Source organism: Lissotriton vulgaris, chromosome 5 (genome assembly GCF_964263255.1).
Source record: "Lissotriton vulgaris chromosome 5, aLisVul1.2, whole genome shotgun sequence".
NCBI classification, from domain to species: Eukaryota; Metazoa; Chordata; class Amphibia; order Caudata; family Salamandridae; genus Lissotriton; species Lissotriton vulgaris.
Genome location: NC_141693.1, coordinates 1,717,236,497 through 1,717,255,095, shown reverse-complemented (window position 1 = coordinate 1,717,255,095; position 18,599 = coordinate 1,717,236,497). Strand labels below are relative to the sequence as shown.

The 18,599-nt window shown below is 48.4% G+C and overlaps 1 protein-coding gene across 11 annotated transcripts in view; it reads left to right on the top strand.

The window, feature by feature from the left end:
- GRN (granulin precursor) overlaps window positions 1–18,599 on the top strand; it is a 1,328,618-nt gene that overhangs the window by 1,190,459 nt on the left and 119,560 nt on the right. The gene's annotated exons all lie outside the window — the stretch shown is intronic.

The following is an 18,599-nucleotide window of genomic DNA, read 5'->3' as shown; positions in this document are numbered from 1 at the left end:
CTCATCAACCTTCTGGAGCCCCGGGCTATTCATCTTGCACTAAAATCATTCCTTCCCTCTGTCCTCGGAAGAGTAGTGCAGGTTTTAACGGACAACTCCACCGCCATGTGATACTGCAACAAACTGGGCAGGGTGGGGTTGTGGACCCTATGTCAAGAGGCTCTCCATCTTTGGACATGGCTGGAGCATCAGGGCATATCCCTTGTGGTTCAACACCAGGCAGCCGCAGGTGCATGATGGATCCCGAATGGCGTCTTCACTCGGAGGTGGTGCAATTCTGTGTGTTGGAATTTCCAAGGCGGCACTTGCTCTGCAACGCGTTTCGTCGCTAGCGGAATTGCGGCCTTCTATGCGCCTTTCCGCCTATACCACTTCGGCCCAGAGTGCTGAAGATGATGAAGCGCGACCGGGCCCAAGACTTTCTTGTGGCTCCGGATTGGGCACGAGGAGTCTGGTATCCCAAGCTGTTACACATGGACATCGATCCTCCTATCAGGCTGCCTCTTCGGGAGGATCTTCTGTCTTCGCAGCAGGGGATGGTCCTCCACCGGAACCTGTCCAGTCTCCACCTCTTTGCGTGGAGATTAAGCGGCGACAGTTGACTGCCTTCGACCTTCCTCCCAAGTCAGTGATGTTATCTTGGCAGCCAGGTGTCCCTCCACTAAGACGGTATACGCCTGCAGATGGAACAAATTTGTGGCATAGTGCACAGCAAAGGCTGTGGATCCCCTTTTTGCCCCTCTTTGACGTTCTCTTGTTCCTCCTTTCTTTGGCCCAGCAGGGCTCTGCTCTGGGCACTCTTAAGGGCTATCTCTCAGCCATTGCAGCCTTTCTTATGCCTCCTGATGAGCCTTCTCTTTTCATGTCTCCAGCTGTAAATTGCTTTCTTAAGGGCATTACTCATTGGTTTCCTCCTGTTCCCTTTGTGGCCTCGTACTTTCACGATAAAATCAATGATATCCACAAACTCTTCCCTCAGCCACCTCCTATATGCCATGCCATAATCTCGCCCAACAACAGCTGCAGGGACCCCAACAATTGCATTGCCACACTAAGGGAATTCTCACCTTGCTCAGAAACAGAGGTTGAGTTAACTCTGTACAAAATGAAGTCCGGAGCCCCTTGAGACCCTGCATCCCCTCAAATCCTATCCAAAATAGCTCCTCTCTTGATCTCTGCCCTAACAAAAACCTTGAATCAGTCCCTACTACATTCTTCTGTCCCATCACATTGGAAGGAGGCAGTAATAAGACCAATCTTAAAAAAACCATTGGCGGATCCAAAATCACTCCCTAACTATCGGCGTATCTCCCTCCTCCCCCTATTTGGGAAGATTATGGAGTCCTTAATAAATAAACAACTCATAACATACCTCAAGACCAACAAGCTCTTGGACCCATCCCAGTCGGGTTTCAGGGCATCCTATAGCACCGAAACTGCCCTACTCGAAATTGTCGACAATGTAAGAATGGCACTGGATTCCAACCAGTCTGCCATACTGGTCTTGCTCGATTTATCCGCAGCTTTCGACACCATCTCGCATCTCATTCTTCTAGAGCATCTTGCTGAGGCTGGTGTTGAGGGCTCCGCATTACACTGGATAAAAAGATATCTGTCCAACAAGCGGTCCAAGGTCCAAGTTGGTGCTCACTCCTCCGACTTCCATGACAATGTCAAGGGTGTCCCTCAGGGGTCAATACTGAGCCCTACGCTCTTTAACCTGTATGTGTGTCCGTCCGCCCCCCCCCCCCCCCCCCCCCTCGCAAAGGTCATTCGAGCACACAGTTTTGGAACAGTGTCCTACGCAGATGACACCCAAATACTGATCACAATCAACCAGAACCCAGACGAAACCAAACTGAGGTTCAAAAAATGTATGGTAGACATTCACTATTGGATGACCAGGAACTTTCTAATGATGAATACGGGCAAGACGGAGGTTCTGTTATTTGGACGGGCCGATAAAATCTGGTCAGAGTGGCCAGCCTCTCTTGGTCCATGCCCATCGCCCAAACCCTCTGTGAGGAATCTTAAATCGTAAATCATACGTTCTTGTATAGCGCCTTTCACCGTAAGGTCTCAAGGCGCTTGCTTTTGGAACCCGTCCTGGCCTTTCCCTGCGAGATTACCCCTACTGGGCATCCCCAAGGTGAAGACCAGGCATCCCATCGCGGTGGGGTCGTAGTGGAGATTAAGCAAGCTATTGCCCAGAGTTGCAGAGTGTGAACCCACGATTCAAGTGGGTACCGAGGCGAGAATTATCAAGTCCGTGGACATTTTGAGCTCAAGGCCCTGCCACGTCGGGGATTGAACCCTGGTCCCGGGTCTGACCTTTGCCTCTGGGACTGCCTCCACTAACCGGTGAGCCACACTTCTCCACATCTTGGAGTAATAATCGGCAACAAGCTGTCCATGTCTGATCACATAAGCAAAGTAGTACGCACTAGCTTTGGCCTCATGCGGAGTTTGAGGAAAATCTTTAAATGGATTCCCCTCTCAGCTCACATGCCCATAGTACAGGGACTCATTGTCAGCAGGATTGACTTTGGAAAAGCACTTCTATCCTCGATAAACACTACACTCATGGTCTGTCTACAGGTCCTTCAGAACACCGCTGCAAGGCTGGTGCTTGACCTACCTTCTCGCACCCCGTCATTGCCCTGCTTAAAAACCCTACACTGGCTCCCAATACAAAAGCGTATAAAGTTTAAATTATGCTGCCTGGTCCATAAATCCATCAATGGTCACGGTCCAACATATTTGGAACAAAATCTCAAGGCCCATAATCCGGCAAGAATGCTTAGATCTTCGGTAAGTCTCTTAAATGTCCCTAGGGTACGCACAGCCAGAAATGGCGACAGGGCATTTAGTTAAACTGCCCCTGAAGCCTGGAACTCCCTGCCCCTCCAGATCAGGATAGAACCCGATTACCTGAGGTTCCGCAGACAGTTAAAAACCTGGCTTTTCTAGCCCTGTCAAGTGCTCTGCTTTGGGTCATCTGCTGGGAGGTTCTTTTTTTTTCTGCAAGCGCTCTGAGACCTTCGGGTGACTTGCGCGCTATATAAATGCAAAAAATGGAAAATGGAAAAAAAAATGTAATACCTCAATGAGACTTGAACTTTGTTCTTATCTTATGTAACGTAAATGTAAATTGATACTTGTAAAGCGCACTACTCACCCACAAGGGTCTCAAGGAGCTTTTACGAATACCGCTGTGGAACCCATCCTGGCTTTCCCTGTGAGGCGTCCACTCCTGGGCACCCCCAAGGTGGAGGTCAGGCATCCTTAGTGGGCCGTTGTGGAGATTAAGCAAGCTATTGCCCAGAGTTGCAGAGTGGGACTCCATGATTGGAATAGGCACCAAGGCGAGAATTATCAGGACTGTGGAATTTTTGAGCCCAAGACCCGCCGAGGCGGGGAATTGAACCCTGGTCCCGGGCTAGACCTCTGCATCAGGGTCTGCCGCTCTAACCATTGAGCCACACTTCTCCACATGTGCGTTCCCTTTGAGCTGCTATACAACTGTCCTCTCAGACTTCTTAATTTAAAGACTAAAATCCTGGTTGCCATCACATCTGCTTGCAGGGTGACCGAGTGCCAGGCTCTTTCTTCAAAACCTCTTTTTCTTGCTGTTCATCCGGACATGGTTGTCCTTCAAACTCAACCCTCTTTTCTTCACAAGGTAGTTACTTCTTTCCACATTGGTCAAACCATCACTTTGCCCTCCTTCTTTCCACCCCCGCATCCTTCTAAATAGGAAGAGGTTCCACCGACTTGATCCAAAACTAGCCCTTTCATTTTATTTGGATTGCATGAAGTAATTCCAGGTGGATTACCAGCTCTTTGCTGGCTATGTGGGCGCCAAGAAAGGTCGGGGCGTACACAAACGGACCATCTTGAGGTGGGTCGTTTGTGCATCAAAGCTTGCTATTCTTTGGCAAAGATAGCCTCAAGTGGGACTGCGCACCCATTCCACCAGGGGGACGGTAACTACCACTGCTTTGGGGCATTGAGTTCCCCTCAATGACATCTGTGAGGCAGAAATGTGGGCATTTCTGCACACGTTCCCAAAACACTACTGCCTGGACAGCCGAGTCCGGAGAGACCGCTTCTTTGGCCGTTCTGTTCTACCAGGAGTTTCTGGTGTGAACTTAGTTCACAGACCCATCTCGCAGGTCAGTATTGCTGCGGTATCTATTCTCAGGTCAGAAATCTAAAACTAATTGTCTCTTACAGATGAACAAGTTACTTAGCTTTGGTAACAATATATCTGTAAGAGACATAGATTAGTTATAGATTCCTTACCACCCCACCTATCCTCCCCGTTCGGCGAACTGATTTCTAGGGTTAAGGAAGGGCCCTAGTTTTGTGCACCAGTGGTCAGTGTCGTGCATGGCTCGGCGCTTCTGGCGTTGAATGTCATGAAAAGAACTGACGTCAGCGGGAGAGTGCGATGTCTAAGTAGATACTGCAGCTTCATTACAGCGACCATGATGCCAACAACGGACGAGGACTCGATCAACACCACCTATTGACGCGCAAGGGTACTGCTGACGAAAAAGTTCTCCGGATCCAGTCTGAGGCCTGAAGTAATTCTCAGGTAAGGAATCTATAACTAATCTGTCTACAGAAGGTAAGTAAGTTGTTCTTATCATAGATCCTCTTTAGGTTAATGAGGACGTTTTCCCTCTAAATACGAGCTATGTATATAGAGAGACCTTGTGTGTGCAATTGAAATCGAGAACGATTGTGAGAGATTGGCAGAGAAAAGGATTGGCAGAAGCCGAGTTGTGTGTGTGAGAGAAGGGCTGTGTGTGAGGGTGTGTGTGGGGGTTGTGGGTTTGTGTGTGGGGGGGTTTAGGGGGTTTGTGGGTGTGGGTTTGTATGCGAGGTGGGGTTGTGGGTGTGGGTTTCTATGTGAGGTGGAGTTGTGAGAGGTGGGTGTGTGACAGATATTGAGAGATTGGCGCTTATGCCGGCGGAGTAAACCGGCAGATTAATCATACAGGAATTCTCCAAAAGATAAGCGTGCTCTCAGGAGAGTAAAAAGCCAGCACGCCAAATGGTGTAAGTGTTGTTTAATCCACAATTCCTGTGTGATATATATATATATATATATATATATATATATATATATATATATATATATATGTGTATATATATATATATATATATATATGTATATATATATATATATATATATGTGGGTTTTCCCACAACTGATGCCTCGGCACCAAAAAGTAGCACACTCCAAGGAAGTTTGAATGCTTATTTACTTTATTTGACACATAGGGCAAATCCCATCGCTTTTCGGGCTCCTCTCAGACCTTGATCACGGTCTGAGAGAAGACCAAAATGTGTTGGGATGTGCCATATGCGCTAAATAAAAACAAATTAGCATTCAAACTTCCTTGAAGAGTGCTCCTTTTTGGTGCAGAGACATCAATTGTGGGTATAGTCACTGGTTTGGTTCTGCCAGAGGAGATAAAACACTGCCAACTGTGTGAGCGCCCCTCGCTCAACCAGTACCAACTTAGTGAGAGTGTATTATATATGTGTATGTGTATATATTTGTGTGTATATGTGTGTGTGTATATATAAGGTATTGACTTCAGGCGGACCCACCTTTAGCGCGCTGCAACGCGAGGAACACCGCATGAGCGGACCGTGACTGCACGGTGGTGATGGTGCATTGTCGTCATCCCAAGTTTCAGCAAAACCAGCGCCCGACAGGTTGAAGCTATGCGGGGACTCGAGGGGTTGTGATGCCTGAATACTCACCTCACCATGCGTGCCCAAATTCACCTATGCCTGCAGACACTAAGATTTAACTTTTTGTTTCCCCCATCACGCTACACCAGGCACACAGGATTCTGGGAGTTGGAGTTCCATACTGAACCCAACCCAGCAGATGATCACATGAGCGGGGGCGGAGCCAGAAGTGAACTTTATTAAGATTGACGACTCTCAATCGGGGCACAACGGACATGAGGCACAGCGGCTAGGGGCGTCTGAGGAAGGATTTCAATCCGAAATGCATTATGCCCGGCTGTAAGGAACTTCAATAAAGAACCCCACCTGTATTTCCCTGCCTGGGATTCTTTCCTTTCATTTTGTTGGAGGGTGTTCGTGGATATTCGTGTGTCAGCCAGAGACACACCAAAGAATCCCGCTTCATGAAGAGGTTGCCTGCTTTACTGGTGTGTTTGCGCTTGCAATCGAAATTCTTGTCAAGGTATTGACTTCAGGCGGACCCACCTTTAGCGCGCTGCAACGCGAGGAACACCGCATGAGCGGACCGTGACTGCACGGTGGTGATGGTGCATTGTCGTCATCCCAAGTTTCAGCAAAACCAGCGCCCGACAGGTTGAAGCTATGCGGGGACTCGAGGGGTTGTGATGCCTGAATACTCACCTCACCATGCGTGCCCAAATTCACCTATGCCTGCAGACACTAAGATTTAACTTTTTGTTTCCCCCATCACGCTACACCAGGCACACAGGATTCTGGGAGTTGGAGTTCCATACTGAACCCAACCCAGCAGATGATCACATGAGCGGGGGCGGAGCCAGAAGTGAACTTTATTAAGATTGACGACTCTCAATCGGGGCACAACGGACATGAGGCACAGCGGCTAGGGGCGTCTGAGGAAGGATTTCAATCCGAAATGCATTATGCCCGGCTGTAAGGAACTTCAATAAAGAACCCCACCTGTATTTCCCTGCCTGGGATTCTTTCCTTTCATTTTGTTGGAGGGTGTTCGTGGATATTCGTGTGTCAGCCAGAGACACACCAAAGAATCCCGCTTCATGAAGAGGTTGCCTGCTTTACTGGTGTGTTTGCGCTTGCAATCGAAATTCTTGTCAAGGTATTGACTTCAGGCGGACCCACCTTTAGCGCGCTGCAACGCGAGGAACACCGCATGAGCGGACCGTGACTGCACGGTGGTGATGGTGCATTGTCGTCATCCCAAGTTTCAGCAAAACCAGCGCCCGACAGGTTGAAGCTATGCGGGGACTCGAGGGGTTGTGATGCCTGAATACTCACCTCACCATGCGTGCCCAAATTCACCTATGCCTGCAGACACTAAGATTTAACTTTTTGTTTCCCCCATCACGCTACACCAGGCACACAGGATTCTGGGAGTTGGAGTTCCATACTGAACCCAACCCAGCAGATGATCACATGAGCGGGGGCGGAGCCAGAAGTGAACTTTATTAAGATTGACGACTCTCAATCGGGGCACAACGGACATGAGGCACAGCGGCTAGGGGCGTCTGAGGAAGGATTTCAATCCGAAATGCATTATGCCCGGCTGTAAGGAACTTCAATAAAGAACCCCACCTGTATTTCCCTGCCTGGGATTCTTTCCTTTCATTTTGTTGGAGGGTGTTCGTGGATATTCGTGTGTCAGCCAGAGACACACCAAAGAATCCCGCTTCATGAAGAGGTTGCCTGCTTTACTGGTGTGTTTGCGCTTGCAATCGAAATTCTTGTCAAGGTATTGACTTCAGGCGGACCCACCTTTAGCGCGCTGCAACGCGAGGAACACCGCATGAGCGGACCGTGACTGCACGGTGGTGATGGTGCATTGTCGTCATCCCAAGTTTCAGCAAAACCAGCGCCCGACAGGTTGAAGCTATGCGGGGACTCGAGGGGTTGTGATGCCTGAATACTCACCTCACCATGCGTGCCCAAATTCACCTATGCCTGCAGACACTAAGATTTAACTTTTTGTTTCCCCCATCACGCTACACCAGGCACACAGGATTCTGGGAGTTGGAGTTCCATACTGAACCCAACCCAGCAGATGATCACATGAGCGGGGGCGGAGCCAGAAGTGAACTTTATTAAGATTGACGACTCTCAATCGGGGCACAACGGACATGAGGCACAGCGGCTAGGGGCGTCTGAGGAAGGATTTCAATCCGAAATGCATTATGCCCGGCTGTAAGGAACTTCAATAAAGAACCCCACCTGTATTTCCCTGCCTGGGATTCTTTCCTTTCATTTTGTTGGAGGGTGTTCGTGGATATTCGTGTGTCAGCCAGAGACACACCAAAGAATCCCGCTTCATGAAGAGGTTGCCTGCTTTACTGGTGTGTTTGCGCTTGCAATCGAAATTCTTGTCAAGGTATTGACTTCAGGCGGACCCACCTTTAGCGCGCTGCAACGCGAGGAACACCGCATGAGCGGACCGTGACTGCACGGTGGTGATGGTGCATTGTCGTCATCCCAAGTTTCAGCAAAACCAGCGCCCGACAGGTTGAAGCTATGCGGGGACTCGAGGGGTTGTGATGCCTGAATACTCACCTCACCATGCGTGCCCAAATTCACCTATGCCTGCAGACACTAAGATTTAACTTTTTGTTTCCCCCATCACGCTACACCAGGCACACAGGATTCTGGGAGTTGGAGTTCCATACTGAACCCAACCCAGCAGATGATCACATGAGCGGGGGCGGAGCCAGAAGTGAACTTTATTAAGATTGACGACTCTCAATCGGGGCACAACGGACATGAGGCACAGCGGCTAGGGGCGTCTGAGGAAGGATTTCAATCCGAAATGCATTATGCCCGGCTGTAAGGAACTTCAATAAAGAACCCCACCTGTATTTCCCTGCCTGGGATTCTTTCCTTTCATTTTGTTGGAGGGTGTTCGTGGATATTCGTGTGTCAGCCAGAGACACACCAAAGAATCCCGCTTCATGAAGAGGTTGCCTGCTTTACTGGTGTGTTTGCGCTTGCAATCGAAATTCTTGTCAAGGTATTGACTTCAGGCGGACCCACCTTTAGCGCGCTGCAACGCGAGGAACACCGCATGAGCGGACCGTGACTGCACGGTGGTGATGGTGCATTGTCGTCATCCCAAGTTTCAGCAAAACCAGCGCCCGACAGGTTGAAGCTATGCGGGGACTCGAGGGGTTGTGATGCCTGAATACTCACCTCACCATGCGTGCCCAAATTCACCTATGCCTGCAGACACTAAGATTTAACTTTTTGTTTCCCCCATCACGCTACACCAGGCACACAGGATTCTGGGAGTTGGAGTTCCATACTGAACCCAACCCAGCAGATGATCACATGAGCGGGGGCGGAGCCAGAAGTGAACTTTATTAAGATTGACGACTCTCAATCGGGGCACAACGGACATGAGGCACAGCGGCTAGGGGCGTCTGAGGAAGGATTTCAATCCGAAATGCATTATGCCCGGCTGTAAGGAACTTCAATAAAGAACCCCACCTGTATTTCCCTGCCTGGGATTCTTTCCTTTCATTTTGTTGGAGGGTGTTCGTGGATATTCGTGTGTCAGCCAGAGACACACCAAAGAATCCCGCTTCATGAAGAGGTTGCCTGCTTTACTGGTGTGTTTGCGCTTGCAATCGAAATTCTTGTCAAGGTATTGACTTCAGGCGGACCCACCTTTAGCGCGCTGCAACGCGAGGAACACCGCATGAGCGGACCGTGACTGCACGGTGGTGATGGTGCATTGTCGTCATCCCAAGTTTCAGCAAAACCAGCGCCCGACAGGTTGAAGCTATGCGGGGACTCGAGGGGTTGTGATGCCTGAATACTCACCTCACCATGCGTGCCCAAATTCACCTATGCCTGCAGACACTAAGATTTAACTTTTTGTTTCCCCCATCACGCTACACCAGGCACACAGGATTCTGGGAGTTGGAGTTCCATACTGAACCCAACCCAGCAGATGATCACATGAGCGGGGGCGGAGCCAGAAGTGAACTTTATTAAGATTGACGACTCTCAATCGGGGCACAACGGACATGAGGCACAGCGGCTAGGGGCGTCTGAGGAAGGATTTCAATCCGAAATGCATTATGCCCGGCTGTAAGGAACTTCAATAAAGAACCCCACCTGTATTTCCCTGCCTGGGATTCTTTCCTTTCATTTTGTTGGAGGGTGTTCGTGGATATTCGTGTGTCAGCCAGAGACACACCAAAGAATCCCGCTTCATGAAGAGGTTGCCTGCTTTACTGGTGTGTTTGCGCTTGCAATCGAAATTCTTGTCAAGGTATTGACTTCAGGCGGACCCACCTTTAGCGCGCTGCAACGCGAGGAACACCGCATGAGCGGACCGTGACTGCACGGTGGTGATGGTGCATTGTCGTCATCCCAAGTTTCAGCAAAACCAGCGCCCGACAGGTTGAAGCTATGCGGGGACTCGAGGGGTTGTGATGCCTGAATACTCACCTCACCATGCGTGCCCAAATTCACCTATGCCTGCAGACACTAAGATTTAACTTTTTGTTTCCCCCATCACGCTACACCAGGCACACAGGATTCTGGGAGTTGGAGTTCCATACTGAACCCAACCCAGCAGATGATCACATGAGCGGGGGCGGAGCCAGAAGTGAACTTTATTAAGATTGACGACTCTCAATCGGGGCACAACGGACATGAGGCACAGCGGCTAGGGGCGTCTGAGGAAGGATTTCAATCCGAAATGCATTATGCCCGGCTGTAAGGAACTTCAATAAAGAACCCCACCTGTATTTCCCTGCCTGGGATTCTTTCCTTTCATTTTGTTGGAGGGTGTTCGTGGATATTCGTGTGTCAGCCAGAGACACACCAAAGAATCCCGCTTCATGAAGAGGTTGCCTGCTTTACTGGTGTGTTTGCGCTTGCAATCGAAATTCTTGTCAAGGTATTGACTTCAGGCGGACCCACCTTTAGCGCGCTGCAACGCGAGGAACACCGCATGAGCGGACCGTGACTGCACGGTGGTGATGGTGCATTGTCGTCATCCCAAGTTTCAGCAAAACCAGCGCCCGACAGGTTGAAGCTATGCGGGGACTCGAGGGGTTGTGATGCCTGAATACTCACCTCACCATGCGTGCCCAAATTCACCTATGCCTGCAGACACTAAGATTTAACTTTTTGTTTCCCCCATCACGCTACACCAGGCACACAGGATTCTGGGAGTTGGAGTTCCATACTGAACCCAACCCAGCAGATGATCACATGAGCGGGGGCGGAGCCAGAAGTGAACTTTATTAAGATTGACGACTCTCAATCGGGGCACAACGGACATGAGGCACAGCGGCTAGGGGCGTCTGAGGAAGGATTTCAATCCGAAATGCATTATGCCCGGCTGTAAGGAACTTCAATAAAGAACCCCACCTGTATTTCCCTGCCTGGGATTCTTTCCTTTCATTTTGTTGGAGGGTGTTCGTGGATATTCGTGTGTCAGCCAGAGACACACCAAAGAATCCCGCTTCATGAAGAGGTTGCCTGCTTTACTGGTGTGTTTGCGCTTGCAATCGAAATTCTTGTCAAGGTATTGACTTCAGGCGGACCCACCTTTAGCGCGCTGCAACGCGAGGAACACCGCATGAGCGGACCGTGACTGCACGGTGGTGATGGTGCATTGTCGTCATCCCAAGTTTCAGCAAAACCAGCGCCCGACAGGTTGAAGCTATGCGGGGACTCGAGGGGTTGTGATGCCTGAATACTCACCTCACCATGCGTGCCCAAATTCACCTATGCCTGCAGACACTAAGATTTAACTTTTTGTTTCCCCCATCACGCTACACCAGGCACACAGGATTCTGGGAGTTGGAGTTCCATACTGAACCCAACCCAGCAGATGATCACATGAGCGGGGGCGGAGCCAGAAGTGAACTTTATTAAGATTGACGACTCTCAATCGGGGCACAACGGACATGAGGCACAGCGGCTAGGGGCGTCTGAGGAAGGATTTCAATCCGAAATGCATTATGCCCGGCTGTAAGGAACTTCAATAAAGAACCCCACCTGTATTTCCCTGCCTGGGATTCTTTCCTTTCATTTTGTTGGAGGGTGTTCGTGTATATATATGTATATGTATCTGTGAGCAAGGGCATCCGCCCGAAACGCATCAGACCCTTTGCGCTGTTAACCGTTAATAAATAACAACCTTGCCTGAATTATTGGGATTTGTTGTGGTCTCTGTTCGCCAGGCAAACTGCTGGAGGTGCGGAGGCCATTGAACTTCGATGCATATATATATATATATATATATATATATATATATATGTGTGTATATATATATATATATATGTATATATATGTATATATGTGTGTATTACCTACTAGCGGTCGCCAGTAGGTAGTTATAGTTAGGACCTAGTTTTCATAGGAAAAGGGTTTTTTGATTCGCCAATGTCTTTGACTCTGTTTGACTAATCTTCATGAAATTTTCCCAAAATTAGGATTGGACCGCTCAGTTTGAGTGTTGAAAGTTTCGGGGTGATTCGTTAGGCTTGGGCCGAGAAAAAAGGGGTGTCCCAAAGCATGTTTTCTCCATGTTATTTTCCATAGGAACTTTATTACAGGCTACAGCCTGAAATGCTGAACGGAATTACACCAGATTTGGCAAAAAGTTAGGTATTGGTTTAAACTGCTCCCTTTTTGTTAAATGGTGTAAATCCGTTCAGTAGTTTCTGTGAAATTTAAAAAAGAAAAATATGGATGGCTGAGCACCAAGGAAAGTTTGTGAGCCACAAGAAAAGAGTAGAAAAAAGGTTGAAAAACAAGAAAAGGGGGCAGGCTAGAAACACCCTGACCCCCTAGGCCTGCTCAGAATTTGTGTTGGGGTCGCGAATCCTGCTGTGAAAATATATAAAATACGAAGCGCGGCCTCCCGTGCTTTGTTTTCAAAAAGCTCCTGGGACCTGGCCCACCAACCAATCAGTGATTAATTTGCGGAGCCCCTGGGACCGCCACCTCCCTGGGACTTATTAATTTAAATGCAGGGGGACCGCCACATCCCCGGGCTGCAATTAAAAATAAGTGTGGGGGGGGGGGGCTCCTACCCCTCCTCACACTGCCCCGGGGACCACAACCTCCCTGGGGCATTGAATATTTAAATACGGGGTCCGTTGCGCACGCCGGGGACCACCACCTCCCCGGAAATGGATGGAAGGGGGCTGTGCGGCTCCCCTCCTGGAGCACTCGATATGCGCCATCCCTGCAATGGTCCCGGTGTGCCCTTCCCCAGGACATTCTTGTTTGCTTCATTGAAGCAAAGCAGTATTGCTTTTGAGCAAAGGTGTTGCATGTCAGCAGCTCCCCTTGCTCAAAAGCAATGCCGGCTCCTGCAGAAGGAGGGGAGCCGGCTGGACAGTGGGGGCATTGGGGCTTCCCCACGATGCGGAACAGTGAGGCCAGGCTCCGGGGTGTGGGGTCCATGGGCCCAGAAGTGGCCTGGGTGGGGGACCACGCAGCCCCTTTCCCCCATAATAAAAAAAAAAAAAGGAATAGCTGTCCCTGGAGGATGAGGTCCGCAGGCCATAATTGGCCTTAGGCGGGGGCCATGCGGCCCCCTCTTAAAAATAAATAAACAAATAAATTAAAGGCTAGGCACCGGGGGATAGGGTCCACGGGGCCTAAATTGGCCGGGAAGGGGGAGGGGGCAGGGGTGGCAGGGCACGCGGGCCTGCCCCCGATTTTTCCTTCTTTCTTTTTTTTGTTTAAATGGTGAGAAAAAGGGGTCAGGCCCTGGGGATGTGGTCCCCAGGGCCCCAAATATTATTTAAAAAGGGGGGCCACAGAGCCCCCCCTTCTACAAAATAATAAAAATAAATAAAGTAAAAGCTGGCATCTCACCGTAGGCCCCGCCCCCTCCCTGCAGCACTCTGAAAACGCTCCCCCTGGCGTGTTTTAAGTTGGGGTATTAAGTCCCCTTCATTACTGAGTGTCCCTGGGGGCTAACTAGCCCACCAGGTACCTCCAGTATGAGCCACAGAGCTGCGTTGCAAAGAGATGGTCTGAGGCCAAACCACTTTGCAAACTAGCCTCTTGGGGCACAGGATGACTTTGCAACAAGGCCTCTTTCTGCTCCTCTGTCGGTTCTTGGTGCACACCTCTTGCTTCTTTCTGTACCTTTCTTCGTCTTTCTGGACTTCTGTTGCCTCCATTTGCATTTCTGTTGCTTCTTTCTGCGCCTTTCTTCCTCTTTGTTCACATGTCCTACCTCTGTGGGCATAGTTATAAATTAGCATTTAAAAAACTTTGAAATTCACTGAAAAAAACCATAGGTTTCAGGGACGTTCTAGTTAGAAATTAGCATTTAAAAAGCCTTAGAAATTCACTGAAGAAACCACAGGTTTCAGTGAAGTTATAGTTGGACATTTTACTCTTACAAAACCAGTGAAATGCAGACATTCTAGTTAGATCAGCTAACTAGAACTCTCGCCCCCGCAATGCACTGCTGATGACCTCACATATTACATCACTCATGACATGATCAGTGACATCACTCATGGCATCTCAAATGACATCATCCACATGATAATTTGATGCATCTTCTCACATCCTAATATAATCATTGATACACCCACTCTAATTACAAACTACCATTCTCAAAACCATAAACACCAATAACTACATACCCACTCACTGATTCTTAGGTCTACACACACATCCACTCACTCACCCATACAGACACTCAGTCATACTTGTGGTCACTCATCAGTACAGGACTATCATATGCAATCATACACCTATATAGACACTCACACTGCCACTCATCCATAGTTACTCACACATGTGGTCAGTCATGCACATCCACTCACTCACCCATACAGTCACTCATACTTTTGGTCACTCATCAGTACATGACTATCATATGCAATCATACACCTATATAGACACTCACACTGCCACTCATCCATAGTTACTCTCACATGTGGTCAGTCATGCAAAGAATCACACTCCCATTTACTCACCTATAGTTATACACACCACCTCGCTTACTCGTACAGATACTAACACATACTTACGCTCTTATACAATCACTGATACAAGCACACGCTAGTCCATACAGCCACTCCCACCCTCACTCACTTATAGTCATTTATATACTCTATTTCTCACATATACTGCCTTTCACATATGTAGTTACTCACATGTACCACTGATACATCCATTGACTCACCAACACACCCATACACACACTCATCCACCCATACAGTCCATCACAGAAGCACTCTTGAATCCATACACCTAAGTGAATCATCCACTCACACATCTATGCACAGTCACACACCCCCCACCCACACAAACACTCAGGCACCCATACAGAAACTCGGACAACCAATATAGACACTCTTGTAGCTATTCACCAACCCATGCAGCCTCTTACGGACCAACAGTCAGACTGATAGACATTCACACAGTTTAGTCACTAACCCATGCATTCAGTAAGATAAGTTTAAACACTCACTAATAGTCAGTCACGCACCTGCTAAATCATCCATTCAGACACTCATACACCCACTCATTCTTCAATCCACCTTGGCCTATATATATTAAACATATTTAAACTCTACAGAAACAGTCACTGGATGATGTCATCAGTGATGTCACTGACCATGTCATGACTATGTGACATCAGCAGTGCATTGGGGGGGGGGGCGCGTTATAGTTAGCGGAACTAACTAGAACATCTGAATTTCGCTGGTTTTGTATGAGTAAAATGGCCAACTAACTATAACGTCCCTGAAACCTGTCTTTTCAGTGAATGTATATATGTATGTATATATGTATGTATGTGTGTATATATGTATTCATTCTCTCTCTATCAGGGGCACTGAGTGCTCTGCCCCGGTCTCCTATCTGAGAAGGGCAATAAAGTGGGTTTTTTTCTGCTGCCAAAAAAGGACACAAATGATTTTTCATCTTTGGTTCATGAATACTTTCCACCGGAGGCATAGGTTTACTTTGCTCTTTTCCTGGACGATTGCATGGCATTCTTGAACCTTCAGGATGCTCACTTCAGTGTGCCTACCATGCTGTTCCACAGGTGTTTTTTGTGATTCATAGTGGGTCAGAACATTTTCTCCATTCTGCCCTTGGAGCTCACCTCTGCTAACCCAGGTGTTCACGAAGGTGGGGTCATGGCCCATCTTCTAGGTCACTAGTGCATGCCTTCCTGTTGCTAGAAGTGGAACTCAAACTCATCCCAGTCAGTCATGGACTACCTGCGAGCTACCATAGCACTACTTTGATTCCTAGGGTTTTCCATCAGCAATTTGGAATTCCTCCCCTGACCAAGGCGGAGGATTCCTTACAGGGCAGGTTTGCATAAGGTAGCATTCAAAGCATTTGTTCTCTGATAGCCAGTCCAGGACATTCAGGATATGATCCTGGTGTCTTGGGCTCAGTCCTGGCATCCACACCAGGTGGTCTGAGGCTTAGTCTCCAAGCCTTATAATCCGGTGGTGCCTCATGTTTATTGGCACATGTGGGCTCTGCAGTGAAACCTTCCCCTTCAATGGGCTCGGTGCTAGGGGGTGTCTCACGGTCAAAAGCTGTGTGAGATGAGGCAGTCTGGGACCCTCCATGATGGACGAAGAATGCCAACCCAATGTGCAGCAGGCCATTCTCTCTACCCCATCCAGGTGGTGATGGTGGATCAACTCTGAGCTGGGGGCCCACCAAGAAAAGGTGAAGCCCTCTGGTCTCTGCTGCAACAGGGACACCACATCAACCTTCTGGAGCTGCATGTCCTCTTCCTGGCTCTCATGGTTTTCCCCTCAATCAAAGGCAAGCCTGTGTAGGTTCTGACAAACTACAAAACCCCATGTGCTACTTCAACAAGCAGGGCAGTGTGGGGTAGAGTGCTGTGCCAGGAGACACTAAAACTCTGGTGCTGGGTGCAACTACAAGGGATTTTTTTGAATGCCAATTATCTAGAAAGATACCTGAATATATCTAGGCAGACAAGCTCAGCTTGCGCCAGCTATCTGACAAGTGGTGTCTGCACCTTGAGGGTAGTTCAAGACATCTTTGCCCAGTGAGGTTTGCCTTCGGTAGATCTTTTTCCTACTGCAGATGGCTCTCATTTTTTTAACCTTTTGCTCTCAGCAGTTTCTGCTGCAATGTTCCCTTTGAGACTTGTACCTCCTTCTGAGGAAGCCTGGTCTTCTATGCCCAGTCCCACATCTGTTCTCTCTAACTAGAATTCATGAAGAGGTTCAGGCGGGACTGAGCTTGGCTAATCCTGGTAGCTCCTGACTGAGATCGAAGGGTCTGGTATTACGACATAGTCTGAGCATCGGCCCTGCTCAGCTTACACCTGCGGTAAGAGCTGCTTTCCCAACAACAGGTAGAGTTCTGCACCCAAACCTCCACAATCTGCACCTCCATGGTGCACATGAAGCAGAACTAGCTGAGCAGATACCATCGACATAAGTAGATGGTAGACATCTTGGTAGTTAGCCGTCCCATGTATTCTGGATGATGGACACATTTTTTGGCCACGTGCAAGTAGTCTGGTCAATCTGCTACAGCTGATGTTTGGTCTGCTTTTGTGTTTGGCCTGACAATACTTTACCATAGGAGTTTTTAAACAAAAAATGTGCAGAGTTTTTATATAGCGCTAACTTGACCCGAATCTGGTATCAGAGCCCTTTACATACCACCAGTTACGTTACATGAGGGGACACATTCATTTTTGTTAGGCACGTGTAGGTTACGTTATTTGCCCAGAATAACAGGATGTTCAGCGTCATTGCTGAGATTCGAACCCAGTTCCCCAGATTCGAGGTCGGCTGCCCTAGCCGTTAGGCCTACTCCTCTTAAGTTATTTGTTGCCCTCTCTGCATTTTTACTTTTGCCTGATCAGTCCTCCCTGTTAAGTCACTAGTTATTTTGCCTTTTTAATTTGCACACCTTTTTTGCCTACTCACAGCTGTATTTTGAGACTTCTAAGAAGGTCTTTCTCAATGCGATTACTTCAGTGCGGTGCATTATTTAGCTGCAGGTGCTATTAGTGCAACCTCTATACACCACCACCTTTCCAGACAAGTTGATGCTTCAGACGATGCCATCCTTTCTGCCTAAGTGATGTCACTCTTACATGTGTGGCGTTTTATCACTCTCCTCACTTTCTTCTCTGCCACATCCCTCTGAGGGAGGAGAGAAACTTCACTGGCTCCACCCCTGGAGAGGTTTTAGCATTTTTATTGGTTGACACTTTTTGTGAGGTATTTTGGTGCTAAGACCGGAAATGCAGTTCAGAAGCCGATCTTGAGCTGAATTGTTATGTTTAAAAATGTGATATGCCGTACTTGAAAGGGAGCTCACTGAGGTCCTTGTGCACATTCTACCAGTGCTAAGGCCTCCTTATGGCCTTGACCAGGGGTGTTTCTCTTCTGGGCATCGGCCAGGTGGCTACATAGGCATCTGTCCACTTCTTCATTAGCCATTACTGCCTTGACTCCCTGGTCTGCAGAATGGTTCATTTAGTACACAGTTGCTGCAGCTGCAAAACTTTCTAGTTTAAGGTTCCCTTCTTAGACCCTCCACCCTTTGAGAGGTATTGCTTTGGTTGAAGTGAGAAATATGGGGTTAGAAGTATCCATGAGAAGAAAGTTACTTACCTGGTCTCTGATTATCTATACCTAGATTCCTCACTTCCTACCCTCCTCCCTGTTTGATATGATTGTCTTGTAGGTGTTGATAAGGTTCCACAGTAGATTGTCATGGACACTCCTCATCTGAGGGACTACTAGGTCATTAACGTATTTGAGTGCAGAGGAATGATAGTTCTACAGCTCTGTGCCACCTCCTCCAGAGGCTTTGCAAATTATAGA